Genomic DNA, 8,181 nt, shown 5'->3' on the forward strand with positions numbered 1-8,181 from the left:
CTCAATGAATATACTCAGAACGTTTCAAGAAAATAGTACATTTACAAAACAAGAACAGGATGCTGTGAAACAAGAACAGTTAGTAACAAGAAAGAAGGAGCTCTTAGAGATGGAAAAGGTAGGTGCTGAAATACACAATTTCAAGAGGAACTTGCAAATGAAGTCCAAAACTGCCCAGAAAATAAGACCTAATAAAGGAGACACGATATATGAAAGAAAAGAGAACAAGACGAGAAGACAATGCATAAAGTCGAGGAAGAAAACAGGAAAAGAAAAGGGGTGGATCTTTGCTCATAAGGAACTGGATGCAGCAGGCTATGAAGCCAATGTCGAGTGCTCTGAACGGAATGTTTAAGGAAAACAAGTGCCGCCGGACAAACCATGTACCCAGTGTGAGGACACAGCAGAGACGCAGACACATGGCCAAGAACTCATCACCATTTTCAGGAAGTCACACAGGACAGGAAGCCAAAACCAGAGTAGCTCTGGGGTCCGAGAAACAGAGCCACTGACCCAGGGGATGTGGCGAGCAACACGCAGGCTGGCACGTGGCAGGTTACAGACAGGAGGGAGACAGCAGGGACGGGGCTCCAGGGGGTGTGGGAGCCAGGAAAGAAGGGACCTGGCAGGACAGAGTGTGACTGAGGGCTGGGGAATAAGGCGCTAGTGAAGAATGTCCTGCCCAAGCATGGAGCTCATGCAGAGGAGAGGGAGGCCCTAAGTTTCCTCCTCCACTCTGGGCCTGGCCGCCACATCACTGCTTATCCCGACACCTTTCAGGCACCAGGGCCTGTGTCCATGCTGTGGCCCAAGCATCAGGAGCAGGCGGACAGTGAGGATCAGATGACACAAAGCAGATGACAACTCCCATGCCCCAGCTCCACAGGGGCCCCTCAGATGCCTGGTCTTCATGGACCCACAGCCCGTGGGCACTGATGGTCCAGCCCTGCCCCTCACCATCCTGGCGGAGCTGACGACAGCTGGGGAAGAACACCGATGCCCCCCTGAGCACTACTGGCTGGGCTAGACCTGAGAGGGGGGAGAGGACTCCCGACACCCCCCTAGGGCACTCCTGGGCACCAGCAGCCTCACTCTGAAGGCAGGAGAGGGGTCTGCAGGTGCAGTGGGGGCCATCCCCACCCCCTCCCCAGAGCTGCATTTCGGGAGCCTCACAGGACACCCAGAGCAGGGGGGCTCTTTCCTCAGGAAACACGGGCCCTAAATGGGAGCTGTGAAGGCACACAGAAAATCTGCACCTGAACAGGGCGGTGGCTGCCTCCTCTGGGCACACAGGAAATGGACCACTTGCGCTAAAACAACCAGCTCAACAAGAAAATAGCATTTACTGGACGCCTACTGTTTGTGAGGTGGGGTGGTGGGGCACTGGGACAGAAGAGTGTGGTGGGGATGTGAGGGGACAGGTAGGGGTGGTGGGTGGGATGGTGGGGGTGGAGGATTGGGTTGGGGGTTTGGGGTTGGGGTATGTATGGAGGGGAAGGGTGGGGGTGGGTGGAGTGAGGCAGTGGTGTGGGGGGTGGGGGGCGGGCCAGTGGGTGGGGCAGGGGTAGAGGGTTAGGTTGGGGGGTGGAGGGGTGGGGTGGGTGGGAGTGAGGCAGTGGGGTGAGGGGTGGGGGGCAGGCTGGTGGGTGGGGTGGGGGTAGAGGGTTGGGGTGGGGGGTGGAGGGGTGGGGTGGGTGGGAGTGGGGTGGAGGGGCAGGTTGGTGGGTGGGGTGGGGGTAGAGGGTTGGGGTGGGGGGTGGAGGGGAGGGGGGGTGTGAGTGAGGCAGTGGGGTGAGGGGTGGGGGATGAGGCTGGTGGGTGGGGTGGGGGTAGAGGGGTGGGGTGGGGTGGAGGGGTGGGGTGGGTGGGAGTGAGGCAGTGGGGTGGGGGGGCAGGCCAGTGGGTGGAGTGGGGGGTGGAGGGGTGGGGGGGTGGGAGTGAGGCAGTGGGGTGGGGGAACAGGCCGGTGGGTGGGGTGGTGGTAGAGGGTTGGGGGGGGGGGTGGTGGGGTGGGTGGGGGTGGGGAGGGGGGTGGGGGTGGGGGGTGGGGGGGTGGGTGGGGGGTGGGGGGGGGGGTGGGGGGGGGGGGTGGGGGGGTGGGGGGGGTGGGGGTGGGGGGGGGGGTGGGGGGGGGGGGGGGGTGGGGGGGGGGGGGTGGAGGGGGGGGGTGGGGGGTGGAGGGGGGGGGGGGGGGGGGGGGGGGGGGTGGGGGGGGGGGGGGTGGGGGGGGGGGGGGGGGGGGGGGGGGGGGGGGGGGGGGGGGGGGTGGGGGGGGGGGGGTGGGGGGGGGGGGGGTGGGGTGGGGGGGGTGGGGTGGGGGGGAGGTGGGGGGGGGGGGGGGGGGTAGGGGGGTGGGGTGGGGGGGGGGGGGGGGGGGGGGTGGGGGTGAGGGGGTGGGGGGGGGGGTGGGGGGTGGGGGGGGTGGGGGGGTGGGGGTGGGGGGGTGGGGTGGGGGGGGGGAGGGGGGGTGGGTGGGAGTGAGGCAGTGGGGTGGGGGGGGCAGGCCAGTGGGTGGGGTGGGGGGTGGAGGGGTGGGGGGGTGGAGTGAGGCAGTGGGGTGGGGGGCAGGCCGGTGGGTGGGGTGGGTGGGAGTGAGGCAGTGGGGTGAGGGGACAGGCCAGTGGGTGGGGTGGGGGTAGAGGGTTGGGGTGGGGGGTGGAGGGGTGGGGTGGGGGGGCAGGCGGTGGGTGTGGTGGGGGTAGAGGGTTGGGGTGGGGGGTGGAGGGGTGGGGTGGGTGGGAGTGAGGCAGTGGGGTGGGGGGCAGGCCAGTGGGTGGCGTAGAGGGGTGGCAAGGAGGGCAGGAAGTACTAAGAGCAGCCATCTCCGGGGTCTAGGGAGCTGGGTGGATCTCAGGGCCCCCGGACAAGCCACAGGCCCATCAGGAGGCTTAGTCTCCAGATCTGAGAAACGAGAGAGCACCGCCCGAGTGGCTGGGGGCTTGGGAGCCCCCCATGAGGAGAGGCCCATGAGATGTGCAACGCAGTCTGCACCCACTAAATGCCTACTTCTCTCCCCTGACCCAACACCTACAGTGGGGCCTTGCAGCTGGCTTCACGGTGGTGGCATGTCGGGGTCCAGGGACCTCCCGTGGAGGCTGGGTGGAAGGCTCCAGAGAAGAGAGAGGATTAGGCAGGAACAAAGACAAGTGAGGGCTGTGTGCGTGTGTGCACGTGTGCGCGTGTGAGAGGGGAGTGTGTGGGGGGTGAGTGTGCGAGAGTGAGAGTGGAAGAGTGTGTGAGGCCGCGTGTGTAAGAGGCTCAGTGAGAGGGTGAGGTTGGGTGTGTAAGTGTGTCTATGGGTGAATGTGAGTGTGCATGTGTGAATATGTGTATGAGTGCGAGTAAGGCCGGAAGCATGAGCGTATGTGAGTGTGCGTGGGGGTGTGCTGAGACTGAGCGTGTAAGGGACTGTTGTGTGCACAGCCAGCCCAAGACCAGTGTGGAGCAGGCTGAGGAGTAAGGAGGAACAGGAGGCGAGGGTCCTGGCCAGCACCCCCACCCCCGACCCAGGGGGCCCTGGAACCCAGCAGGCGGGCAGTGCGGGCACTCTGCACCCCTGGGCTTCTGTCTGCATGGAGGAGGGGGAGGGCGGGCAGGGCTCAGGCAGCCAGACTGCGGAACCAGGATTAGCAGATTAAAGCCAGGGGGAGGAGGCTTTCGAGAAGGTGACAGCCCCTCCTCTCAGATACCCAGCCACCCAGGCGGCAGGTAAATCCAGCCCAGTGCCAGGGATGGCGCCCAGTGAGGCCTCACCAGCTAGCAAGGGGCTCCCAGGGGCTCGCATGACAAAGCCAGGGTGGGAGCTGGCCGGGGCGGGGGACGTGACCATGGAGGCACACAGGAAGGGCTGGAGAGAAACCCAGACGGGTCAGAGGCTCAGCCTCAGCGGACCGTTGACTTGACCGTGCCCTCCACACTTCCAGTGCCCCCCGTGCAATGGCCCCTCAATGAGTTTCTGAGGCACCTGGGGCGGGGTGGGGGGGGGGGGTGCCCAAAGCCAGAATCACGGTCCTGTTGGGACTTAAACTGCAAACCTACTAGGTCAGGTGGGGAAGTGAGTCACACGCCCACGCCGCCGACCCTTACGCCCTGCCTGCCACCCCAGCCCTGCTGTGGGGTGAGGCCCATCAGCTAATGGGACAGAACAGACCCACCTGCCTGGTTCTGCCCCAGCCAAGCTGAGAGGTTTGGGGCAGGGTGTGGTCCAGCCCCAACCAGGCCCTGAGATGCTCCTGGGTCTGGGTGGGGAAAGGGAGGCAGTGGATGTGGGTGGGGATCCACTCCCTTGGGCCCAAGAACCCTAAATGGGGCGCTGCTCTAGGGAGCACTCGGGAGTGGGCAGGAGGACGACCGTGCGCTCATCCTGGGGGTCACTAGCGGCTGAGTGACCACTCTCAGAGGTACGGGGTCTCAGGCATGAAGGGCATGGTTCCCAAAGCTGGTAGTCCCTCCCCCCCACAGTCCCCAATCCGGTGGTCCCAGGGCCCCATCTCGCTCTCCTTCCAAAGGACATGGTCAGCCCTGGGTCTGCAGTGGTGACTGAAGGGGGTCGAGGCAGAGTGGACGGCCTCTGTGTCAGGTGGCATAAATTCTAGCTTTGTCCAGTCTCCGGCTGGCTGTGGCGGGCCCAGGGCAAGGCCCCAGGAGGGGCAGTCTGTGGGACACTCCAGTGTGGGAGAGGGGGCAGGGCACACAGCCGACGTTCAGCAGGCCCTCGTCGCGCCCCCACCCCACTGGGACTCTTGGGTTCGGGGAGCCCTGACTCCAAGCCCGATCCCAGTCTCTCTGTCCTGTGGACCACACCCCACAGAGGACACCCCTCCTGTCTTCAGATGCCGGCAGAAGGCGGGACAGAGCTGCTCACCCGGTCCCTATCTTGAACCCAGTGCCCTCCGCAGACCTAGCATCCAGGTAGAGGCTGACTCCCCCCCCCCCCCCACCCCCTCTGGGTCTCCCAGCCAGCGGCCTCCCTGCAAGCATCAGCCCATCTTGGATCTCGACCCCGACCAAGAGCAGCCCTGGCGCCTGGCCCTGGCCCTCGCAGCATCCCTCACCCGCCCCTGCAGACGCTGCGCCCCGCTGCCGGCGCCACGCCTGCCCACCCTCACCCCGCGGCCCCGGCCGAGGCGGGTGGCCAACCACACCTGCAAAATGGCCGCCGCAGGTGCGGTCCCAGCCCCCCGCTCTGGACCCCAGAGCGCCTTCAAACCTGCAGCTGCCTTCTCGGGCCGAGAGGCCAGGCATCCGGGCCAGGCTGCCCCCGGCAGAGCCCCTTTAGGCAGACAGACAGCAGGGCAGGGAGAGCGGGTCGGGTGTGACCGCTCCGCAGGAGCGGGCGCTCTGTCTTGCAGTCCTCCCCCGGGGTTGGGACCGGCCAGCCCTGCGCGGCAGGGACCTCCCCGCACCTCCTCCTCTCCGCAGCCGCAGGGTCCAATTCGATGCCCTAACGGGCCTCTGGTCCCAGCAAAGCGGGCGCGCCTCGGAGGGGGCCGCCTCTTGGGGAGGGGGCCACCGGTCTCTCGGGAAAAGTCCCTATTCCTGGAAACGAGGGCGCGCATCGGGTCCGCGCCGGGGCGACGTCGTGCCCGCGCCCAGCAGGCCCCATGACTTGGCATTCCCTCCCTCCCCTCCCCCCTACTCGGCCCTGCGGCCCGCTGTCCCCCCACCCCCACCCCGCCCACCCAGCGCCCGGGGGACCGCAGACCCTCGCTGGGCCCTGGGATGCCTCCGCCGCCCCTTCTCGAGCACACGGGCTGCGCCCCTGGTTTGCGGTGGGAGGAGGGAGGAGGACCCGCAGCCTAAACGGGGAGTCCGGGGGTGCTCGCGTCCGCGCTGGTCCCTGTCACACGAGTCGGGCGGCCCCGCAGCCCCCTCCCTGCCCGCCGCCGGGCCACACCTGTTACTGGGGCGCCGGCTGCGCAGATACAGGCCTCATCCGCTGACGGCCCCTCCCAAGCCTTTCCAGAATGGAGCTGGGGTCTCTCCCGAAGAGGATGCGGCCGGGGGAGGATGAAGGGCACCCCCCCCCCCCGAGGTGCGCACGAAGCGGACCTCCCGCCGCAGCCCCCGCCCGTCCCGCCCCGCCCCGCCTGGTAGGCTCCGGGCTCCAGCACCCCCTCCCCCACCCCGGGGGCCCGGGCAGCTGCCCCGCGCCCCCGGCCGCGCGCTCTCCGCTTCGCCCCGGCCCGCCCTCCCCCGCGGTCTAGCCCGGCGGCCCCTCTCCAGGGAAGGACTAGGGCGGAAGCGACGGAGGGGGCGTCTCGAGAGGCCACCGGCGGCGCGCGCCCTCCCCTGGCGACCCCGGCCCCTCCCGGCGACGGTCCCGCCCCAGCAGGGGTCGCGGCGACGGGGCCTTTCCCGAGGGTCCGGCCGGGCCGCGACTGAAGGGCGGTCACCCCCTGAATTTGCCCCATTGTTCTCCTCGGGGACGGGGAGCGTCGGGGGGAGAGCAGGGGCCGCGCGCGCGGTGCCGGCGGCGACAAGGACGCGGCTCCGGGGGGGGGGGGGGGCCCGCAGCGCAGGCAGGTGCGGGCAGCGGGGCGCAGGGGCGAGGCCAGGCGGGCGGCCGCCTTACCTCTCCGGCGTCACTGGCGGCGGCCCGGCATGGGCGCGGGTCCCCGAGCGCGGAGCTGCTGCCGCTCCTGGGCTGCGCTGGGCGCTGTGACGGCGGCACCGCGTGACGGGCTGCGCGCCCCCGGCCCGGCCCGCCCCGCGCCCCTCCCGCCGCGCTGGTTGGCTGCGCGCGGCGCCCGAGCCCCAGCCGCCAGCTGGTTTGTCGCGCGGGGAGAGGGACGGGCGTCGCGGCCGCCTCGGGGAGGGGGGCTGGGACCGGAGGGGGCGGGGGGCCTGGAGCCGAGCTGTGACATCACCGTCGACACCGCGGTCTGCTCGGTGGGAGACGTGGGGAACCGACCCCGGGCTCGAACGCGGCGCCCCCTCCGCCCGCGCAGTCCGCGCGCGCGCGCGCCCTCCCCCCCACCCCCGCGGGGGTGAGTGACCGGGCGGCGCCCTGCCCACCCGCACTTGCCCAGAGGCCCCCTGCCCACCCGCACTTGCCGCGGATCCCGCGCCGGGCCTTCCCCCAAGTGTGACCCCTTTCTAGTGAAATCTCCGCCTGCCCCCAGCCCCCCACCCGCGAGGCTGGCAGCACGAGCGCCTGGTCGCAGAGGGACAAAGACTCGGTGGGGTCCCTGCCGCAGGGAGGGGCGGTGGGGGCGGGGAGCGGACACCGACTCCGGTGTAACAGGTGAATTTTAATCGCGTCTGCAGGCTCGGTCCGGCACTGGAGGGGACCAGAGCATCGCGCACAGCTCTTCTCGGAGGGATGATGCAACCGGCCGGCCGCCTCCCGCTTCTCCTCCCGTCATGCCTTGGGTGGAGACCCCCACCCGCCGCCCGCCCCACTTCTCCAGGTCATCAGCCCCCACGGTCCTCACACCCTGCCTCCGCAGCCTAACTTCCGTGGACCGGGTCGCACGCTGCTGCCGGGTCGCACGCTGCTGCCGGGCCACACGGGCAAACCCGGCCTGCGTCAACCTGTCCAGAGGCTTCCCAGGCCACCCAGACCGAGTGGCATCGCTGTGGCCACCAACCTCCACCGGCCACCCTAGGGGGTGGCACCTTTGACAGCGCCTCCAGCCAGCTCAGCCACCGGAACTGCGGTGGGCGCGGTGACGTTATGCCTTCGCAGAAGCGGGGTGCCCAGGTCCCTTTCCAGCCCAGCTCCTGCCATCAGCTTTCTCTGCACCCCCGTGGCTCAGCCTCCCCCAGCGCCCAGCAGGTGCAGGACGCTGCCCTGAAGGTTTTAGTTAGCCATTGCACCCTCACCCACTCAGTGGGGGCTGGGGGGCTTCGCCTCGATTTGCACCATCTGTGTGGCACATTCCCAGGTCCCAGGTCCCTTTCCACCCAGCTCCTGGAATATGCATCCTGCCAAGGAGGCCACCCTCCCACCCCATCCCCCAAAGCCCCCCCCCCCACTTCTTCTTTTCTTCTTTTATTTCATGGAACCACCTACATAAAAGAGAAATTCTTGTTTTCCCAAACTTGTGGTAGAAACAATGGAACTATCTGGGCGGGGCATGGGGGGGCTTTATCATTTCCATTTTCATCATATTTATTGATCTGGTCAAGGTCTCTATTTCTTGGGCCAAATTTTACATGTTTCTAGGAATCAATCAA

General features: G+C 67.8%; 1 protein-coding gene across 17 annotated transcripts in view; it reads right to left on the reverse strand.

Moving 5' to 3' along the window:
* KIF1A (kinesin family member 1A) overlaps positions 1-7,787 on the reverse strand; it is a 96,645-nt gene extending 88,858 nt beyond the window's left edge. For 15 of the 17 annotated variants that reach the window (XM_053216066.1, XM_053216065.1, XM_053216059.1 and 12 more), the window contains exon 1: positions 6,575-6,710. The gene's annotated coding sequence lies outside the window, so the exon portion shown is untranslated. Of the gene's footprint in view, positions 1-6,574; positions 6,711-7,592; positions 7,613-7,651 lie in introns of those variants that run through there. The other 2 variants (XM_053216052.1, XM_053216053.1) reach the window with 2 other exon arrangements.
* Between the last annotated feature and the right edge of the window lie 394 nt (positions 7,788-8,181).

The sequence above is a fragment of the Acinonyx jubatus genome, chromosome C1, assembly GCF_027475565.1.
Source record: "Acinonyx jubatus isolate Ajub_Pintada_27869175 chromosome C1, VMU_Ajub_asm_v1.0, whole genome shotgun sequence".
Classification (NCBI taxonomy): domain Eukaryota; kingdom Metazoa; phylum Chordata; class Mammalia; order Carnivora; family Felidae; genus Acinonyx; species Acinonyx jubatus.